The sequence below is a fragment of the Anopheles arabiensis genome, chromosome X (assembly GCF_016920715.1).
Source record: "Anopheles arabiensis isolate DONGOLA chromosome X, AaraD3, whole genome shotgun sequence".
NCBI lineage: Eukaryota > Metazoa > Arthropoda > Insecta > Diptera > Culicidae > Anopheles > Anopheles arabiensis.
Genome location: NC_053519.1, coordinates 3,695,203 through 3,717,599, shown reverse-complemented (window position 1 = coordinate 3,717,599; position 22,397 = coordinate 3,695,203). Strand labels below are relative to the sequence as shown.

Below are 22,397 nucleotides of genomic sequence, written 5' to 3'. Positions count from 1 at the left end.
GACTCCGGACGACTCCAGACGACTCCGGACGACTCCAGACAACTTCAAACGAGTCCGACGACTCAGACGACTCCGAACGACTCCGACGACTCCGAACGACTCCGAACGACTCCGGACGACTCCGACTCCGAAGGGCTCTGGACGACTCCGGACAACTCCGGGCAACTCCTGGCGACTCCGGATGACTCCGGATATTGCAGCGCGGACCTACCATCCGGAGTCGATTCCGAATTTATCGGAGTTGGATCGGAGTCGACTTCAGATTTTTGCCAACTTTACCCATCACTAAAATATACCATCGGATATAACTTGTAGGGGACTATGGGGCAAAATGGCCTTGCCAAGGACTTTGTTCTGTATCTGCATTGGGTACACCACTATACACTGATGTTTCAATGACAATCGATCCTTCAACAGCGTTTTGTTTATTGAAGTCGCTTACTTTTGGATATGAAAAGGTAATGCTCGTCATTTCGCCGTGTTTTGCGAGCATTACAGGGTTTCCCACGATTTATTGGTCAATTCCCATGGTGTTTTGGTGCGTTTCCACGATTTTTCGATTGTATCCCATAGATTTTTGGTTCGTTCTCATAATTAATTGGTATTTTCCGATCGGAAATCAATACAGTTGGACCAAAAAAACCCAGTTGGATTCTGGGAAACGGCCAAAAATTCGTGGAAATGCACCAAAAAAATATGGGAACCCATCAAAAATTGATGGTAATCAACCAATAAATCATGGGAAACCCTGTATTCCAACCAACTTTCTCAAATGCAACTTTCGCTCTTTTTAAATAAGTTGTTATTTTCCCCCATAGTGCAGGTGACTATTTAGACCCCGCCGTTCCCTAACCATCCCTGTTCATTGCATGGCAAAGAAGCTGATATCGTTCAGAGCTATCCAAAATGTCATTTCAGAATCAAAGCTTTAACAAAAAAAAGAATAATAATCCCAAACACATACTCTATATCTCTCTTTCTCTCTCTCTCTCTCTCTCTCTCTCTTTCTCTCTCTCTCTCTCACACACACACACACATACACCTGCAATCTCTTATGAAGTAATAAAAATAATTGTCGACGTTTGCTGATTTCCTGTTCCGGAAACTAATCCAATAAACAAAGAACGAAACAAAAACAAACCAAAAAAACGCTGCAAAAGCACACGCAGCACGCCGAGGAGCGCGTGAAATGAATATTTCCTGCTGCTTGCGAGGTGGGCGGAGTGGGCTACAGCCCACCAGTTCACAGGATTGAATGTGCAATCGTCTCCCGCCCCCCCCCCCCCATTCCCTTATCGATTCTTTTAACGCGCGCACATACACACATACACACACGCACAAACATACTACACTATACATCAGCAATCACACAGTAAATCAGCAAGCAATTCCAATCCCGAACATAAGTGTGGGAATTAGATACAGAAGAAGAAGAGCAACACACACACACAAAAAAGATAATGGGCGAAAAAAGCAAATAGATTTCCAAATGGCCCACAATTATGCTTCTTCACGTGCCAAATCTGGAAGTGTGTGTGTGTGTGTTGGAGGCTGGAAATATGGAGGGTTGGAATGGGTGGTGTAACACACACACACACACGCACGATCGCTCCAATTAAGGAAAAAAAACAAAGCCGATAGGAAACGAGGGCGGGCGCACGAGGCTGCGACATCGACCGGGCTGGAATTAGAACATATTTTTCCGCTTCAAACACACACACTGAAGCACGGCGAGGCGTGTGGCTGTGGCGCGAGCAAAATTATGCCACCGCTTTGGCGTGTCCTTACGTCCCACTGCCCTACACATGCCCACACAGCATAAGCACATAATTAGCTAATACGGTGCTTACTGGCCGGGGGCCGGGATTAGTGAACCGTGCGAGCGAAGCGCGTGAGCGAGGGAAGCTAGACCCATCGATGGACGTTCGCCACACCTTCCCATCGCTGCGACGCCTTCCAGCTTAAGTGGTTGCTGGCCAGCGGGCACACGGACGTGGCCGGGAGGACGACGCTCCAGGTTTAGTGGTGTACCAGTCTTCCCGCCTGCTCAGCCGATTGCGGACGTTCTAAGGTATCGTTTCGTTTGGTATCTTTTTTTTGCAAACTTCTTTGGGTGTGTGTGCATGCAAATGGTGGCTTTCTGTGGGGACATATGGCGACACCGACGCGTTTCATTTCCTGATTTGTTCCTGATCCTGATCTTCCACACTTTCTCTCTCTTTTTTTCAGCATATCTCTCTTTCTATTTCCCTCTATCCTTCTCTTATTCATCTCATTCTCTCACCTTTTACCGCTTTTCAAGCACATTAATCTTCGCTCTGTATGCTGCTTCACGTTGAACAGATTTTCGAGAAATCTGTTCTTGAAAATAACACACACGCATACACACACACACACACACACACACACATACTCACACAACCAATAGGTAGAAAGCGTGGGTAGAAGAAATTTAGTCGTGTGCTGCAAGTGGAAATTTGACACACTCTTCTTCTCGAATGGCTGCACGAGCCTTCGCATGGCACTATGGACCAGTGCGGGCATTCGCTTGGTCCAAAAATATAAATTAAAATACGCGAAAACTTTTCTTCATAAGGAAAACCTTCCTATAGTGGTGGTGTACTACCATAGTGGTGGTATTGCACTGAAATGCCTTCCATACGACAATTTAAAAGTTATTGAGTTATGTTTTGTGTAAAATGTTCTCTGATCTCTGATTACAAAAAGTTAAAAAGTTAAATGGGGCCATTCTGTTACTTATTGACCGAAAAATCCATTGTTCTGTGATATTTGTCGATATTATAGGGACAAAATACGGCGACTATAGGAACCATACCATACTCACTATTGCAATTTTTATTTTCAATAGCGCATCTGGCGGCGGCTAGTAAAAGCTTTTTTTCGTCGCCGAGGAAATGGTCGTGGACTTCAAATTTAAGTAGTTTTTTCCATCGTTTTTTATGCGAAAATGGCTGAAATGCGTGCAGAACATGTGCATCTATCAATTACAAAGCTTTTTCAGTCCAGTTAAAGTAAAAAACATGAAAAAATAACAAATTTTCTGAAGCGACTCCAAATTGTGCGCTATCGAAAATCGAAATTACACTAGCGAGAACGGACAATGTACCCCGGCCTTAGAGATCTCTTAAGGGCGGGGGACACTGTGCGTACTCGCAAGTGTAATTTAGATTTTCACTAGCGCATCTGGCGGCGGATGGTGGAATCTGTTTTTGGTCATTAAGGGAAAAATCATGCCGAATCTCAAAATTAAGTAGTTTTTCAATAATTTTTTGTCATGAAAATGGATGCAATGCGTGCAGTACAAATGCACATACCTTTTACAAAACTTTTCTCGTCCAAATTAAGTACAAAACATAGAAAAATAACACATTTTCTGAAGAGAATCGAAATTACACTAGCGAGTACGGACAGTGTCTTCTGGCCTTAAAAGGGTACAATGCGTTAATACGTAGAAAGGCCTTTCCTTTGGTCAGGCTCCAGGCTGATATTCAATTGATGTTTACTGTCATTAACGATTGGTATGATCTATTCATTTCTTTTTACTTTGGTTTTGCCCCATCACACTAATTTATTCCCAAAGAAACAAAATAAATGAAAAAACATACATCAAATTGCATAGCTCTAAGCGCTTTATGCAAAAAAAAAGATTTTTAATTTTACAAACATTGTATTTTCCACTTCCAATATTATTCAAAACTGTCAAAGAAGCTTGTGCTACTGTTCTTTTAAAAGAAGCGATTGTACTAATATGTCCACTATGGTACCCGCTGTGCGCTTGTGGCCGGGATGGTGGCGTGAAGAAAAACAGAAGAAAAAAAAATATTTTTAATTCGTGCTTTTAGTTTTGCATTCCCGAAAGACTTCCCGACAACCGACCCGGGCGCCCCCGCTCCGGCCCCGAATACTCGCTGGCACGCTGCCAGCACAGGTTGCACCCGCAGCGCATTTGAGCGGGTACGCGCCCAACAGGTTGGCAAACACGGCACTGTCTCCTCGGAGACACTTAACTTTGATTTTGCCCGTGTCGGCTCGAAAACGACGCAAACGCGGAAAAGGAACTCAACGATATGAAGAGCAAAAAAAGTACAATTTTATTCTTCCTCGGCGTGATTTGTCTCCCCGTTTGGTTTGTGTTTGAAAGCGGGGTGAAAAGGGGGAAATCAACACAGCAACAATAAACAGCACAAAATTTAGAAAAAAAAAGTTCAACGCTATGATGTGGTGATAGGTTTTCGGAGAAGGAAAAGCGGGACGTAGTGTGCTGCAATTTGCATCGCAAATACACAATGAGCTGTGATTATCTTGTGACGTGCCCCGCGCGCACGAATGCGACGTGTGTCAGCGACGCAGTAGATGAGCTCTAGCCGCGCCCGGATGGTACGGTGACCCGCAGTGCATTAGCGTCCATGTTTATTATGCGATCGCATTCGCACACGTCACTTCTCATTAGTCTGAAGCGGTCGCCGCCGACGGGGTGCAATGGGTTGCCGGGCCGCGGCTTGCTTATATGCGACTCAAAACATTGTTGTTGTTTCTCGCACTTTCTTCCGCATAGTGACACACAAACACACACACACACAGTTCTTTTCTTGGTGACAGCAAGACGGTAACGGACCATTTACTTTCGCAGTGCATGTGCGCGGCTCGTGATTTTTCAAAACAGCGTGGGTCGTGGAAAAAAAAGGATGCTGTTGCAGTTTTGCATTCCATGCGTCCGCTCCGTTTGATGCCTCTTTTTTTCTGCTTCTCCCGCCTATTTTTTTTGTTAAAGCAATGCACCAAGCATCCACCTTTAAAGTGGAGTACGGCCCAATTATTTCACCCGGCTCGTTCACCCGTCCGACAAGCGATAGTGTTGCCGCGGGTGATGGGGTACGAAATCTTCCTCGCCTGGCTTTTCGGAGGTAAGCAGCGGGTTGCTATTCTCGGCCACCCATCGCCAACACTTGGCCGAGACATCATTAAGCAGGCGGAATTCTCCGAGTACGTGTCGCCTGAACTCCCGAAAACAACAGTGCTAGTGCTAGTGAAAACCTGCTTTCCCTTTCTGCTTGAGCTGGAGTGTAGAAACAAAGCCGAGGAACGACACCAATTTCGTTGCATTCGGTACGCTGGAGCTTGGCTTGCCTGTCGCTGGAACAAGCCCTCCGGCAATGTTTATTCAACCGGCTCGCCTGTTACTTGGCTCGCGGGAGTAGCTGTGTGTTAGCTGCTACCACCCGGTCTGCCATCACTTCCACGTTTAATAGTCATCATTAATGAAGAGTAGGAAAGGCACTGTCCTCCACAGTGTCTCTTCCCGTTTCAAGTTCCTGCTGGGAGTGGGGCTGTACCTTGTTGATGTTGTTGAGCTGTGCCGGTTTGTGTTCGTGTGTAGCAGGACCCCAACCAGCATATGTAAGCGCGAGTATGTGTGTGTGTGTGTGTCGATGTGGTTAAGGACAGGAACGTGATTGATTTTTAGGAAGTGAAAATGGCACACTACTGCGGTTGCGGCTGGTGTGTTCCGTTTTTTACCTTCACCGAAACGCAACACTGGATGTCAATTTTTCATTTTAAAGAAGTTTTTAATTGCAGTCATAATAGGTTATTTTTGATATTTTGAATTAGTTGGTGAGAGCAGGTGAGAGCAGACATGTCAAACATACGGCCCGATGACCTTAATCAAGGCTCTCATTCCGGCATGCGAAGAATTTTGGCAGTTATATGAATGAAGCAGAAATAGATTGATAAGAGAAAACGGGTGCGGTAATGTTTATCCATTGAGAAAGAAGGTTACAACATTCAGTTTGAATAGTTCGATTATCGAAGGGTGAAGTAAGTTACACATAGTTCCTTATTTGGGAAGGTATCCGCCAAGATGGCACGTATCATGTGTTTTAGGAGTTGTTTCCTGAGAGCACTCTGAAGTTGGACTACCAATATTGTCACCCATTTTCCAACATTGAGGCTTTCTGGAATGTTCGGAAATCATGTGCTGGAATACCACTTTCTTCACTTCATTGATGAGGGCACTCTTTAGATATGGTTCTGCAAAAATCAAGTCGATATTTTAAAGATCCGCTCGACTCTGAAGTATACGCCGAAACTATTGGCCTCGAAACCCAATTAAAATGAAGAATAAATGACGACCCTTTGAGGGATCTAAAACCAAAACCAAAACTATACCGGTCCTAACACCGATACATTATCAATGCAGGTCCAGGAAACTGAACATGACCAGGAACCGTTGACAAACCCATACAGGTCCTGGAACTGATCATGAACCCATACCGGTTATGGACTGAATCATGCACCTATACCGAAACAGGAACCGTCCATGAACCCATATCGGTTTTGGAACTAATCATGAACTCATACCAGTTTCGGAACTCATATAGAACCCATACTAGCCCTAGAACCGATCATGAACTAATATTGGCCTTCGAATTCCTAAATCCATAGCGGTTCTGAAACTAATCATGGACCCATACCGGTCCTGGAACTGATGATGAACCCGTTTCGGTCCTGGAACTGATGATGACTCATTCCTGTCCTGGAACTGATACATAACTCACCCCGGACTTGGAATTGATAGGGAACCTGTACCAGTTCTGGAGCTGATCATAATCCCATTCCGATACTGAAACTGATTGGATACCCATACTTGTGCTGGAACCTCTCTTGAACCCATACCGGTTCTAGAACCGTTCATGAACCCATACCAGTCGAAAAACTGATGACGAGCCATATCGGTCCTGGAACTTACCATGAACCCATGCTGGTCCTGGAACTGATACATTACTCATATCAGTGCTGGAACTGATACATAACTCATACATTACCTGGAACTGATAGGAAACTCATATTGGATCTGGAGCTGACCATGAATCCACAGCAGTCCTGGAGCTGAGGATGAAGCCATACCGGTCCTGGAGCTGATCATGAACCTATACGGTTCCTGGAACCAAGCATAAGCCTATACCGCCTATCCTGGAACCGCTCTTGAACTCATACCGTTATTTGAACTGATACAGAACCCATACCGGCACTGGAACTGAGAATGAACCCATACCGGTCCTGGAATAGAGGAAGAATTCATACTTGCCCTGGAACTGAACATGAACCTACACGGTTCCTGGAACTGAGCATGAGCCTATAGCGCTCCTGGAACTGCTCTTGAACTCATACCGGTCCTAAAACTGTTTATGAACCTGGAAACGATCATGAACCTATATTGGTCCTGGAACCGATCATGAACCTATACCGGTCCTTGAACCGCTCTTGTGCTCATACCGTTCCTTAAACTGATACAGAACCCATACCGGTCCTGGAACTGAGGATGAATTCATACTTGCCCTGGATCTGATCATGAACCTATACGGTTCCTGGAACTGAGCATGAGCTTAGAGTGCTCCTGGCACTGATCTTGAGCTCATACCGGTTTTGGAACTGTTTATGATCCCATATCGGATCTGGAACCGATCATGAATCTATATTGGTTCTAGAACCGATCTTGAACACATACCGGTCCTGGAACCACTCTTGAACCTATACCGTCCCTTGAACTGATACAGAACCCACACCGACACTGGAACTGAGGATGAATTCATACTTGCCCTGAAACTGACCATGAACCTATACGGTTCCTGGAACCAAGCATTAACCTATATTGGTCCTGTAACCGCTCTTGAGCTCCTACCGGTCCTGGAACTGATCGTGAACCCATATCGAACCTGGAACCGTTCATGAGTCTATACCGATTCTGAACCAGCTTCCGAGTTCATGCCATTCCAGGAACTGTACCTAAACCTTCTCCGGATTCGGAACGACGCTTGAAACTGGGCTGGACCCGACAGTACATGTGCAGTGTAAGAATTTTAGTTCAATTTGTGTAGTGATATTTCTTTCCTCCAAGATTTTCTAATTGACTCAATGGTGTGAGTGTGTGATTCGCCTACAAGATAGGTAAGCTGACTGACAAAACAGCTGAAAATAAAACAAAAAAAAGAATACAAAATAGAAGACACTTTTTCCGTTTGGTTTTCAATCAGGATGAAGTGAATTGGCTCCGAAAAGTACAAGCACTCTTTGAGCATGTGTGCGAGAGTGTGTCTGCCAAGTAATGCGAGCCAATTTTCCAGCTCAGAGCGAGATTCTCCGGTAGGCAGTAAAACATGTTTTCACACTTCAACGCGCTGCTTCAACGCTGCTGAGCAAGGGGTTGCGGCGAATACCGGTAGCTGTTCCGGGAATCGGGATCAAGTGTAAACATCCACCCATCCGAACAGGTCATCCAAAGGCAGGGTTTTTGGGATGTGTTTGTGTACTTGGAAGGGCAGTCCTGTTAGTCCGTTTTATGTTCCTGGCCGGCAGGTTAGCGATCGCGTCTATTAGAAGAAAAAAAAAAGACACCACTGAAACTATCAACAAATGATACTTCCTCGACTCGGCTGCAGGGACAAAAGTGGATGCTGTGTGTGTCAAATTACATCAGGCGCTAGAGAATCAGAACGGCCCGAAGTGCCGTGTAAGTGCCCCCAGGAAATTCCCGGAAACTCCGGGCTGTAGGGCGTCGAATTATCATCGTCCTCTAATATCTGGAGCACTGGTGAGTGGCCTGAAACATATGCACTGCACGCGTGCGCTGATGGATGGATGGCAGCATCGCGTGAAGTCCGCGGTGAAGTCCATGCGAGCGCACCTAAGACAGCGCCTGTCAGTGCTGCCAGCCGCCGCACCTTAGCTAATGACAGATTTGCACGAACCAAAGCGAGAGAAAGCAAGAGCTTGTGTGTATGTGTGTGTGTGTGTGTGTGTGTGTGTGTGTGTGTGTGTGTGTGTGTGTGTGTGTGTGTGTGTGTGTGTGTGTGTGTGTGTGTGTGTGTGTGTGTGTGTGTGTGTGTGTGTGTGTGTGTGTGTGTGTGTGTGTGTGTGTGTGTGTGTGTGTGTGTGTGTGTGTGTGTGTGTGTGTGTGTGTGTGTGTGTGTGTGTGTGTGTGTGTGTGTGTGTGTGTGTGTGTGTGTGTGTTTGTGAAGTGTGAAAGGTAGGGCGGAACACTCCGGGCACTCCATCTTATGCGATGGGGCACTAAATTAACTGGTTGATACACATAAATCATGAATATTTCATTTCCCACGTATCATTAGAACACTTCACGAGAAGGCTGAGATGGTGAGTGTGTGTGTGTGTGTGTGCTTCTTCGTCTGTGTGTGGTGCTCCACATGCTGGAACGTTCGGTTCATTTTCGTGGAAGAATGGGGTGACGTGTGGCTTCCTCGCCACGACATTGGCAGCAGGGATTTTGGGGCAAGTCCCGGGCCCCATACGGATAGCAGATTTTCCAAACTTTTCCCTCCCCCCCCCCCCCCCGAAAAAGCGACCGCTCTGCCAAGATGGGGCTGGCGGGAGACGGAGGGTTGCAGGTAAAAAGGGAAGAAAAGGGAGTCAAATTTAAGCAAACCAATCCCGCGCACCACACACACACACCATCCCTCACGGTCGGATGTTGTCGGATTACCCCTCGGATGGATCGTTTGGCCCGAGTTTGCGGGCTTTGATTTTTGACGATGTGTTTTACCATCCGGAGGGTATGGTCTACGCTCCCCTCTTCCTGTGTGTGTGCGTGTGTGTATGTGTGTTTCGTTCAAGGTTGGTAGAGAAACCCTCGCACCCCACAAAACCCCGCGTCGGTGTCGGGTGTCGAAGTGGCGTCATAATGTGGCGTCAAAATAAGAGATCCGTTCGTCGCCAGCAAACCCGCGGGATAGGGCGGTCCCTGTACCCATATGGAGCTGGGCGATAGAGGGAGGGGTTGAAGGAATGCTATCCAAGGGGCATGTACGGGGTTGATTTACGATTCCCCCCCCCCCCCCTACTCGAAATCACGGAGCGCACCGCTACCCACACGGGTCACTCGGTTTCACAGCAACCCGCTGCCGCAACCACTGGCCGGTTTGCCCCCTGAATGCTAGCAGGCTTGCAGCGCCTGCAGCGTAGGCAAATTATCGACACCGATTGCGACCCCGTCCGTACCGAGCACGAAGCGAAGCGTGCTGGTGACGACGTTGGAATCGATTAATTAAACTCGAGATCAGTGCTATCATGTTCTGGAAATTGAAGACCCTTTTCCCGCCGCCCCAGCACTGACTAATGATACATCAAACATTTACGGCGCTTTCTCTCTCTCTCTCGCTCTCTCTCTCGCTCTCACTCTAGCGGCTCTTTCGCTCGCGCAGAGCAAGCGAATAAAACATTATGACAAGATGCACGGCATCCGTTCCAGCAGTGTGGGAGCTTTTCCTAGCCGGTGGGCGAAATCATACAGCAAGATTGATTGAGGGTTAATTTATTGTGGACTGCAAAGAGCAGCCCAAACCTCGCTGACGTCACGCGTGACTTTGGGGCCGCTTGCCTGTTTTTGGTTTTGGTTGGTTTTATGCAGTCATTACGTTTCCTTTTTTGTTGCTGTTTCTTTATAGTCTCGGAAGCAATGCCGCCGGGTCATAATGCTATAATTTGCATTCTTGCTACTGTCTAACAGTTCTGAAGGGTCACATTCACGAGCAGACATGGTGAGGGCATACCCTTTTTTTTGTTCGCATACATATCACAGTGCTTCGCACGTTGCATACCTTGCAGGCGCGAAATGCGCAGATCGGTCAGCATACGATGCAGGGTGTAGCGGATGGGCTTTGGACTTGACTTGTAAAAGGGTTCTGCTTGCCCACTATGTTTGTTTGTGTGTGTGTATGTTTGTATGTGTGTGTGTGTGTGTGTGTGTGTGTGTGTGTGTGTGTGTGTGTGTGTGTGTGTGTGTGTGTGTGTGTGTGTGTGTGTGTGTGTGTGTGTGTGTGTGTGTGTGTGTGTGTGTGTGAAAAAAACTTAAAGCAAAAGCTTTAAGCGTGTGTTATGCTGCTTGCGATTGTGATTGTGCAGCTGGGAAGGAAACTAATGGAACTCCACCGTCCAGCAGAGTTGTTGCGAGCAGCATTGGAAATGCAAATCTTGCCCGCAGGCCAGCTTGTACCGCACGGGCAAGAAAAAGCTGTTTTCGAAACCAGTGAAGCGATCGTGGGGGGAAAAGAATCAGCTGTGTGTGTATGGTATGTCCACTAAACGTGTTTGTGAAAATGTAACATATGTAAGTGTCAGTAAGGGTGATCACTGGATGCGGTCCAGCAGAAGACAGGTGGAGCCTCTTTCTGCTGAGCGTAGTGAACCAAAAATGCTCTCTAGTGCATGAACACGCACGATTGGCGCAGACTAGTAGCAAATCCCTCAGCTTCCAACTATATTTAGCTTAGTTTTGGCAGACGACCAAACCGTCGTACGATAGAGTCCATAATAACTGAGCCGCGAAGCTGTAGTTGAACTTGAATCTGCTTCACTTCTCATCCACATGGTTCCACTGCATAATGATTTGCCCTCTGGGTCTAGAGAACGATTGAAGATTTTAGCTTCAGGCGAACCGAATTTGATAAGCTAACAATAGCGCTTGCTCAAACCAGTTGAAATCTATTGACGTCTAATCTTGATATTAACGATAGTGTGTCATGCATCACAAATCCTCTTAATGGATCATTCCAACAGAACTTTGCCTGCTTTAATCCTTCAACCGTGGGCTCTAATAATGGTTAATTGAATACTCCTAGCAACCTACCTAATGAACCGTTGTATTAATGTCACAATTGGAACAACTCTTTCCGATTCTGATGTTCAACAAGAAAGCGTCGTAAGGCCATTATTATTTATTAAATTTACTAACGCTATTGTCTTTGCTGTACCCAACGTCAATATTTTGCTGTATGTTGACAATCTTTAGATGTTTCTTGAGGCCGGGAGATATTGTCACTCACTAGTGTAATTTTGACTTTCATTAGCGCATCTGGCGGCGGCTGGTGGAAGCTTTTGTTCGGCTATCGAGGGAAAGGTCGTGCCGGATCCCAATATTAATTATTTTTTTCATCGTTTTTTGTTACGAAAATGGCTGCAATGCATTCAGACTATTGTGTCTACCTTTAACAAAGCTTGTTTTGTCTGATTTAAGTAAATAACATATTTTCTGAAGCGCCTCCAAAATGCTTCGGTTAGCCGCCGCCAGATGCGCTAGTGAAAATCGAAATAACACTAGCGAGTACGGACAATGTACTCCGGCCTGTACTGTTGTAAATTCTAATCACTACAAAAAGCTTGAATAATCCAATAAGTATTTTCTGCATTTTTTGCGTGGCGCCTTAACACTGAAATTTTAGCGAATTTACAATAATGGAACTGCATACATTTCTCAAGGCGCTATAGTGTGCTCTGGTCCGTCCTTTACACGAATTTGTTTGTGTTGTTTGGTGTTCAAACCAAGTGACCTATATAGACGTGATAGAAAAAGTATACTAAAAGGAAACATGCGCTATGTTTTATGGTCTTCTTTGGTCAAACCAAATACCATGCCCTCAGTAACAGGGAAGATGTTGTTTGGTCTCGAAACATTAGAACACACGAGAAAGAATGCTCAATGTATTCTCATGCATAAATTATTCGATGAATAAGTCCATGCACCTGAAGCTTTAAATATTATCAATTTTTGTGGCACCAGCTAGATATCTTAGAAGCAGACGTTTAATCAAAAATTCACTTGCCTCTTCTTCTTTTGGTGCTACAGATTTAGTTACCGTTTGAAAAATGCTGAACATATTCAAATAAACTTATGATACACAGTTCTAATAGCCCAATAAACCATTTTCCTACAAATTTGTTGTAAAGTACTAGTAAAAATGTTTATAACGTTTGTCATTTAAAAAAACCTATCAAAAAACAACTATCAAAAGATCTGACATAAAAACTATTAGGATTTGAAACGATACATACTCAGGTATTGAAACTAGACAAGATAATACCGGGGTATTACATCCTTGTGTGCCATTGCCAAGGTGTTCGAACTAGTGATATACAAAAATCTGCTACATGCATGCCGCAGCTACCTAAGTCCGTATCAACATGGATTCGTGCCAAAAAAGTCGACTACCACGAACCTGGTTGAATTTGTAACCTATTGCACTAGTCAAATTGATGCCGGAGCTCAAGTCGATGCAATTTATACCGATCTAAAAGCAGCATTCGACTCTCTTCCGCACGCAATTCTTCTCGCTAAACTGGATAAGCTAGGAGTTCCCAGCCCGCTCGTACAGTGGCTTAAGTCGTACCTAATTAATCGCACATACATCGTGAAAATTGATAAGCACATGTCCAAAGAAATAGTCAGCAGCTCGGGTGTGCCACAAGGAAGAAACATTGGCCCGCTTCTCTTCATATTGTTTATCAACGATATTACCCTCGCTTTACCTCCCGACAGTATCAGTCTGTTTGCCGACGACGCAAAAATTTTTGCGCCTATTAACAACACAGGTGATTGTACATTCCTGCAAGACTGCATCGAAATTTTCTGTTCGTGGTGCAAGCGTAATGGACTGACTATCTGCATCGAGAAATGCTACTGTGTGTCTTTTAGTCGATGCAGGAGCCCAGTGACTGGGACCTACTTCATGGACGGCACTGCAGTTAATCGACAGAATCATGCCAAAGACCTGGGCGTTCTGCTTGACTCTAGTTTGAACTTTAAACAGCATATCGATGACGTTGTAGCCAGAGGAAATCAATTACTTGGCGTGGTTATCCGGACAACTAATGAATTCCGCAACCCCATGTGCATCAAAGCTGTGTACAACTGTATCGTTCGTTCGGTTCTGGAATATTCGTGCGTAGTCTGGAGCCCAACTACCGCTTCTTCAATTGCTCGAATTGAGGCGATTCAACGTAAGCTCACGAGATATGCCCTACGCCTACTTCCCTGGCAGGATCGCAATAATCTTCCTCCGTATGCTGCGCGGTGCCGTCTTCTAGGCCTTGAACCTCTTTCGGTTAGAAGACGCAATGCACAGTGTTCTTTCATCGCTGGATTGCTAAATGGCTCTATCGACTCATCGCCATTGTTGCATCGAGTCGATATCTATGCACCATCCCGAACACTTAGGTCTAGAGAAACTCTACGGCTCGCTCAACCCCGTTCCAGTGCTGGTCGGTCAGACCCTATGTTCCGCATGTCGGCTGTCTTCAACACTGTCTCGGATTGCTTCGACTTCGACATCTCAACTCAGTGCTTCAAGGAACGTCTCCGGCTTTTGCCGTGGCCGCAGTGAATTGCGATGCATATCTTGTTTTTGCTATGTATTTTTTTTTTATTGAACTGTTACATCTTAATTAGGCCATACGGCCCGTTGAAGATTAATAAATAATAATAATAATAATAATAATAATAAAACTAGATAAAACAGCTTTTAAATCGTCACCGAACGATGAGTTAACAAGTGAATTTGTATGTGTATGTGTGTGTGTATTTAACAGAAAAAAGGAAATAAAGCAAATACTCACTACGACCAGGAGAAACAAAACACAAAAACGAATGTGAGCAAAATGGGTTCTTCATTCGCCGCGCTGTGTGTCGTTCTAGCCTTTTTTTTGCATACATTAGCGCAGCCCAGTCATTCCCGTCACGATTGCCACTCATTTATTGTTTATTTTTCATTATTCACCCGGCGAATCAACCGTGCACACTCACACACACACTCGGATAAGGGTGGCTAATGGAAGGGGGTGAATGGTGCAACAACTCGCCGGATTAGTTGACGCCGTGGATATCGCCGTGCCACGACTTTTAACATCGCCCGCAATGGCGTCGAAGTGTCGAACGCGCAGCTCGGGCGCTTTCTCGTCCCGTCCCTTGGGCGGGCGCTTCCGGTACCGGAGATTGGTGTTACCATCGCCGTCCCGGGCTTTTCGATGAGCCACCGCATCTCGGTAGCGGTAACGAAACCGGCCGGCGGCGGAAGGATCCACCTCGCAGGGGTGGTAATGAGGAGTGGGGAAAACAAAAACACTTCACATCACCTCGCCACACATCCTGCACGGTGTCGATGAAGCTCATCAATCGCTGCGAGCACCTGTCTGTTTGTGCGGGCAGAAGAAACAGAACACATCTCAGAATCGATAATGCATGATTATTTCCCTTTTGCTCGTTAATGTGTATAGGTGTCAGTGTGAGTGTGTGTGTGCAAATTCTAATTTCATGCAGTGTTTTGATCTCTTAAGCACCCAATCTGCCGATGTGCAGCGCTTGCTTTAAGTGAAGTTAAAGGTAAAGAGAAAGAGAGAAAGAAAGCATGCACGAATAAAGCACAGCATTTCGTCAACCGAAAATCTTAACAAAGCTGGCTTTTGTAGAACGGATTGCATAGTGCGCAGGGGAACAGGCAGTGAGCTTACAGGGCTTATCAAGCCAATCCGGCATCGGAGAAGCATTTTCGGTCGCCGTAAGGGCTCATTTGGGCGACATAAACCCTAAAATTGGATGAAATTAAAGACCAAGGTTTTTGCGACCAAGAAATTTGTGACCATGAAGCCAATGTCCAAGATTTTTGCGACCAAGTAATTTGTTACCATGAATTTGGCGACCAAAAAATTTGAGACCAAGAATTTTGCGACCATGAATTTTACGACCATGAATTTTTCACAATTTTTGTATATTTCTTTTGTACCAAATTTCTTGGTCGCAAATTTATTGGTCGCAAATTTCTTGACCATAAATATCTTGATGTCTCGATGTCATTCGCTACTTCGTCCGATACATATTTCACAAGACTAGAATATGAATCACAGTGCCCAATAGAGATATTGCGTCGCTTGACTAAGTATTTACGGCGACCGAAAACGATTTTACGTTGCGGAATTGGCTAGGTAAACCCTGTATTGTCGCACCCAACCCCGGAGAGCATCAGCCCCAAAGGTATGCAAACGAGTGTATCGAAATTAGCATCGCCTCGGATTACAGACGATCGACCGGATAGAAGAAAGAAAAAAAAAAAGAAAGAACAGGAGCAAATCAGCCTGCCACACATTGGACACATTACACCAGGGAAGGAAAAACACTCTTCGCAGCAGTTGTCTCTCCTATGCGGAATGGTTTGATAACGATTTCCCAGAATAAAATAAATAAAAGAACAACAACAACGGCAACGAAACACCACTCACAAACGAGAACGGGAATCGTTTGCATGATGTGTGCCGCCAGTGGGCGCTGCCAACTGGCATCTGCCGTTCAACCGTTCCGTCCCGCCAGCAGCCGGGCACCGGGTATACCGTCCCCGCCTGCCGCTGTGCTGTTTCAACATTTACCGATAGGGTTTCGAGTAATGAAAAATACACTCCGAGCGAAGCGGCCCCTTTGGGCGGGAGTGCATTTTCGCTCGCAACGGAAAGGTGAAAGGTGTGTGTATGTGTGCTTTGTTCCGCTGCAGCATTCGGGGAAGCATCCCGGTAGTGCTGCATCAAGCTGCAGCGTGCGGACGGACAAAGGGGTAGTGGTACGTCTTGTAAGATACGAGGAATAACATTATCTGACACACTTCGTTCCCGTTTCGAGTGCAGCCCGAGCAGCGGGCGGAGCGACATCCGATCGGGATGCTTCATAAATGGTTAAATAGTCCGATGCTGCTTCCACCAGCTCTGCCGGATTCGGAGTGCAAAAGTCAAACTGATCGCACTTTACAGGGTTTTCCAAGTCACTTGCGAATGTGCACATAATTATTCACCTCATCAAAAAGAAAATTTCAGTTTTTACACATGATTTTCAACACATCACAAAGAACTGTCAAACTCAATCCAGCTTGAGACGTGTTGAAAATCATGCTGTAGTAGTTAAAAATTATTATGATGGAAATGAAATGTCCGATCGATGTGGAACAACATTTTGCATGCGATGAATAACAATGTTTACATTAGAAACTGACTTGGAAAACCCTGTATCGACTTCGAGGAGGGGGAGGGAGGTATGGGACAGAACGACGGGACGCTACTTCAACTTTCTCTTCGTTTGTGTACGTAAATTCGGTTCGGACCACGGTTGGCGAGCACGGAAAGATCAAGTCGCCCGTATCACGGTCCCGGCAAAACAAGAGAAGTATTGCCCACATCTCTACCCCACCACCCCTCCTTCTCCCAGGCCATCATTTTCTGGTATTGTTTGTTTGCTTTGTGGACCTGTCAGTCCCCCGTTGCTGCTGCTTTTGTGCCGTGTCGCGCTCGAGCAGGCGTAGGAGTACTCTAATAACCTTTTTGATTAGCCTCGTTTTAGTCTCGTCTCGACGGAATGGACGAAGCGGGGACAGACGGTCTGTGCAGAGGGCGGGATGAAAATCGAAATCGTCAATCGAACCCCCGCGACGCTTGAACGACCCAGTGCGACGCGCCTGAAAGTAGGCAATCTGTAAGCATTTAGGTCGAGAGCCGCTCGTCGAGCGTGTGCGTGTTTCGTTGCGTTTTTTCTTCTTCTTCTTCTTTGCAAAATATGCTCCCAAGCGGAACTGTGTCACCGCGTTGCAATGCTTTTAACCAGACTGGCACCAGCCCCCCCCCCACTCCAACGCACCTGCTGGCGTTAGCGCGAGCTCATCCATTCATTCATTCGCTCACTCATTTATTCATTCATTATCGCTCGAAGACGTTCTGCGCTGCACCAACTAATTAGAAAGAAAATTGCATTCTCGTACCCCGTCAAACCCCTCCCCCCTCCCGCTCCCCTCACCACAACGAACCGAAAGGCACGGTTTGATGCTCGCTCGATACTCGTAATTAGTTTCCACAAGGACGGACAGGACGCGGCTCCAGCTTGCACTACCGCGAGCGGTTGTTCTTTCGGAAAGAAAAACTAAACTCCCGGGCCGGAGCAAGGAATTGCGCTCCGTGTGCCTTCCGGCGCCTGGGGTCCCGCGCAGTGCAGTCCCGGCACCCAACCGCAACTGCACCCGAGTGGACCATTAGTGGGATGGAAGAATGCTACATTTAAAAAAAAAGCGCATCACAAACGCTGCATCCAATCTAACAGCGCCGATAATGAAGATAGGAAAATGATGGATTTATCTTTCCCAGCTCCCACTGTATCGGGGAGTGTTTTATTTGAACGGTATTTTATTTCTGCCGCCTCGCTTCCATTTCTCAATTGCGTACCAATCGATCGGTCTAGCGGCATGGTCGGACAGTGTGGTTATTTTAGTTGAATGTTACAATTACGTGAGTGCATTTTAAAATTGGAAATTTTTAGCTGCGGTGAAAGAGCTGTAAAAACTGCTATAATGTACTGTCGATTGCATATATGTAGGCGTTGATGTAGAAAGTCTCTTTCACCCTACATTAACGCGTTTTTCATTGATTGTAAATGTTATACGAATTGTAATCAAATCAAATATTGTATTAGTAGCTTACAGGGTTGGTCTGACCCCATACGTAGGACTGACTATCCTGCTATGGTAACAATAAGTCACTGAAAGCCAAGTTCACTTCACTAAGTGGATACAGGCAGGCCTTGATCGACAGCGGTTTTTGTGCCAAAGAAGAAGAAGAAGAAGAAGAAGAAGAAGAAGAAGAAGAAGAAGAAGAAGAAGAAGAAGAGGAAGAATAAGAAGAATAAGCAGAAAAAGAAGAAGAAGAAGAAGAAGAAGAAGAAGAAGAAGAAGAAGAAGAAGAAAGAGAAGCTTACATGGTTTTATTCATGCCACCAATATTGGTTTAAAATTTATAAACTTCAAGTAAAAAAACTAGAAAATGTTATAAGTTTTCTTATTTGTAGTTATTTACACAGCATACAAACAACTCCTTGCAAGCTTTAAGGTTCCAAAACAATAAAATTCTATAAAATACTGAGTACACCGGATTCAAACTTGACAACGACAGTTTCATACATTACAACTTCAGAAAGGAGGGGGTTAAGGAAGCCGAAGCCACACTAGACGAAAATCGATAACGAGTTAACAATATCGAATTGGCTATGAAAACCCTGTATTACATATATTCAGGCGATTTGCATGCAACATTAAAGCATTGATCAAAATTTGGTGAGCAAGCTATCAGCTAAATAACAACGCCTAAAGTTATGCAATGTGCATTGACAAAAGTGCTTACTGAACCACTGTGTATCATTTGTTTGATTCATATGAAAAATTTATCTAATTAACAAACTATAGCGATTTTTAAGGTTATTTTTGTTAGTCAATAATTTAAAATGGACGCTGAAGAACGATATTGCGTGTGTTCTAAAACCATTCAACCTCTGCAAACTCTTTGTAATATTAAAAAGGAAAGCGTTTTGTTTACTTCCCCTGAAGGAATCATCTAAAAAATCTAATGAGGTTAGTTTCAGATGAATTTGAAGTCCTGCGAGTTACGCTTATCTGCTTCATAGTTCTCGGAACCAGAAAACTTCCCGTTTTTTATGGCTTGCAACTAAATAAAAACCGATCAATTGACTTTTTGTACAATTCCAAACAGGCCGCCTACGATACGCGTAACGAGCGGAATCATTTCATTTCCTAGATTCCTTCGCCGAAAAAACGTACACGTTGCTTTCGCGCGAAACAAAAGATACATTGTGATTAATCCCTTCCGGGACCAGAAGCCACGACAGAAAAACAACAACCCAAAAACCAAAAATCATAAAACAACATCCTTTACGCGCGGTGTACGGTACGGTGTCTCTATTTTTATCACGAATCTTGGGAAAACCCCCCCCGTCCAATGCAAGTAATCACCTTTTCGCGAGAAAGCTACTATGGGTGGGAGCCTGTTCGATCCGTACGCTTCGGTGGCTGAGTGGAGAATGAACGTTGCGAGTGTCGGTTTCGGTTGTCGGGCCACGATCATCGGCCCTACTTCCACGCGAGAGGCACACTTCGTGCCGTGAATCAACAGTTTCACGAGCCGCGTGTCGCTGCCTGCCGTCCCAGAAGCGGAAGGCGAACGTTCGTTCGGGTTGCGCGTTTTCCAGTGAGTGCCGAGCCGAAGCCCCAAAGCCCCCCAAGCATGCATATACATCCCGAGCGACCGAAGCGCTAAACGATGGGTAAGCTCCCTGTTTGCGCCTAAATGTTTGCCTGCTCTGTGTCCTGCCCCGCCACAGCACGGCGTGAGTGGAATCCTTGCGGCTTTCGAACGAGAAGAACGAGAGTGTGAAGAACAAAAAAAAAAAAAAAACAACAGAAACGATGATTGATTTACCCTTTCAAAGCGGCTCAACAACTCATTACGCATTGGCTCAGCTGGCCAATGGGCAGTGGCGGGCGCAGCCGGTAGGACAGGAGAAAAGTACATTCCCAAGACATTCCCAACACGAATCGATTAAACGGTGGCTCCAGTCAATCTCGTGTGCGGTAGGACTTTTGCATACTTAGCAGGCGTTAAAGTTAAGGAACACACAGACCCAAACACACATACATACACATCAAATGACGTCTCGCCCGTTAACGAGATGTGTGTAAGTTCACACGCATGCTGGAAGTCTTCGTGCGCTGGTTAATGTTCTTTACTGCACGACAATCTCCATAAAAAATGTAAATGGATATTGATGCCAAAGAACACACATACACTGACAGTGAGAGTGGCGTTGAATAAAAGTTTTGAGAAAATGTGTTTCCTTTCCCAACACTCCACGGAAATGGACGGTTTTTTTAGTTTTGTTTTTTTTTTTTTGCTTTTGGTTCATGTTTCAGTGTTAAATAGGAAGCACAAATTCTCACCCCATCCCAAGCGCCCGAGGCGTAACCTTTACGTCTGGACGGTGTAATGGTACCGAACGATAAATGTTTAGAGCTTCCCCATTACCCGTCGCCTTTTCTTGCGATCTCTTGCCATCGCAGCCCATGCCGGGAGTAGCGTCACGCAGCGACGCTAGCGAACGAAAGACAGAGCGGGTAATGTCGTGCCTTTTTTTTACTTTATCGATGCTGCATGTTGTGCAGCACACTTGGAGGGAAATGCATTAGCACACACACACACACACGCTGGTAGCGTCTTTAGCGTTTTTACCCTGGATATGGGTGTCTGATCGATAGCGAATGGCACACATTCGCTGCAAGCGTTCCTTTCCAACATGCGACCCACTGTTTCGAATGGGTCATGATCTGGTTGTATGTGTGTGTGTGTGTGCGTGCCGCATTGAATGCAACACAACGGGGCACAATGGATTTATAGTTTTATTTTTATTTATTTTTTCTTCCCCAAACGCTCCGCCACAACCGATGCCGATATTGGAAGCATTCAAACGTCTAGCGTGCGGTTTTAGCGGCTGGCTGCTAGCCGACGTCGAACAGGAAACAGTGGGTTATAAAATCTGTTCACGCCACTGCAACAGCGAGCCGAGCCGGAGGGGGGCTGGCTCGGCAGGTTTATTGGTTCGAATCGTAATCAACTGTCGGCAGGCATGCGGCATGGTTTGTTAATGACACGCTGCTTGGGGAAGGGATCAAACATCGGCTCAGCTTGAAGAGGGTTTACTGCAACATGAAACAACAATCTGGTTTGTGGGATGCTATTTTTCAAATTCTTCTACGCGCGAAGAGAAAAATATAGCTGCGCGAGATACTAGCAAGCTGCGGAAGATTGGGGCGTTTGCATTAAAAAAAGTGGACTTTTGTTGAACGTTATTTGCACACTCAAAAATAGTACGCTCAGAGTCTCCAGGTAAAATTTCACACCTCTAATCAGTCAGGATGGCCAAATCCATGAATCAACTTCCTTCAGAAACATCGTGGACGTCGGAAAAGTCCGTTCCGGCATCTACAACATCTTGGCACTATTATACAGCAATTAGAGCATCGAAAGAAAGCCCAATGGTCGAAGTAGACCCTGGGCGACAAGAAGCTCCCAAGGAAGCTGAAGAGCAATGATTAGGTAAAAAGAGGTTATATCGCCTGCGATCGCTTGGTCGGGAGGTCGATAAAACCGACCCAATTGGGAAAAAGGTACCTGAGAAACATTAAGATACATGTCAGGAAGCGGAAATCGCGTCTTGTGTTTTGGGAGCTGCATGCAATGACGCCCCAACTCAAAGTGATTTTTTTGTGGAGAATTTCTGGACTAACATAATACGAAAGATCTACTTCAACGCATGTGTCGCGAAAACTGAGGAGTTCGAAAACTGATTTGTTTGACAGCGCGGCATCAGTTTTTGGAAAGTAACACAAGTATTGTTGTCTGTAAGTCAACAATAAATGACTTGTGTGTGTGTGTGTGTGTGTGTGTGTGTGTGTGTGTGTGTTTCCTAATTTTTGAAGTTCACTTACAATAGGAAAGAGTCTTGGAAGTGTCCCACAACTAAGAGAACCACTGTATAAACCCTGTAATCTCTGAAAAACCACTAATTTTAGAACACACAGTTTCACACATCCCGCGACATTTTGTAAGTAAAACAATAGACTTGAAGTCAAAAGTGTATGCCTTAGAGACCAAATTCGGAGAGCTGGAGCATAAATTTAGAGGCAACGACTGTAACGTCATAACAATATCTGCACTTATCTAAC

At 45.4% G+C, this 22,397-nt stretch overlaps 1 long non-coding RNA gene across 1 annotated transcript in view; it reads right to left on the bottom strand.

Annotated features, from left to right (window-relative positions):
• Positions 1 to 8,033: 8,033 nt before the first annotated feature.
• Positions 8,034 to 22,397, bottom strand: part of LOC120905951 — a 40,537-nt gene continuing 26,173 nt past the window's right edge. Inside the window, exon 3 of the long non-coding RNA XR_005739964.1 lies at positions 8,034 to 8,390. This is a non-coding gene — a long non-coding RNA (uncharacterized LOC120905951). The remainder of the gene's footprint in view (positions 8,391 to 22,397) is intronic.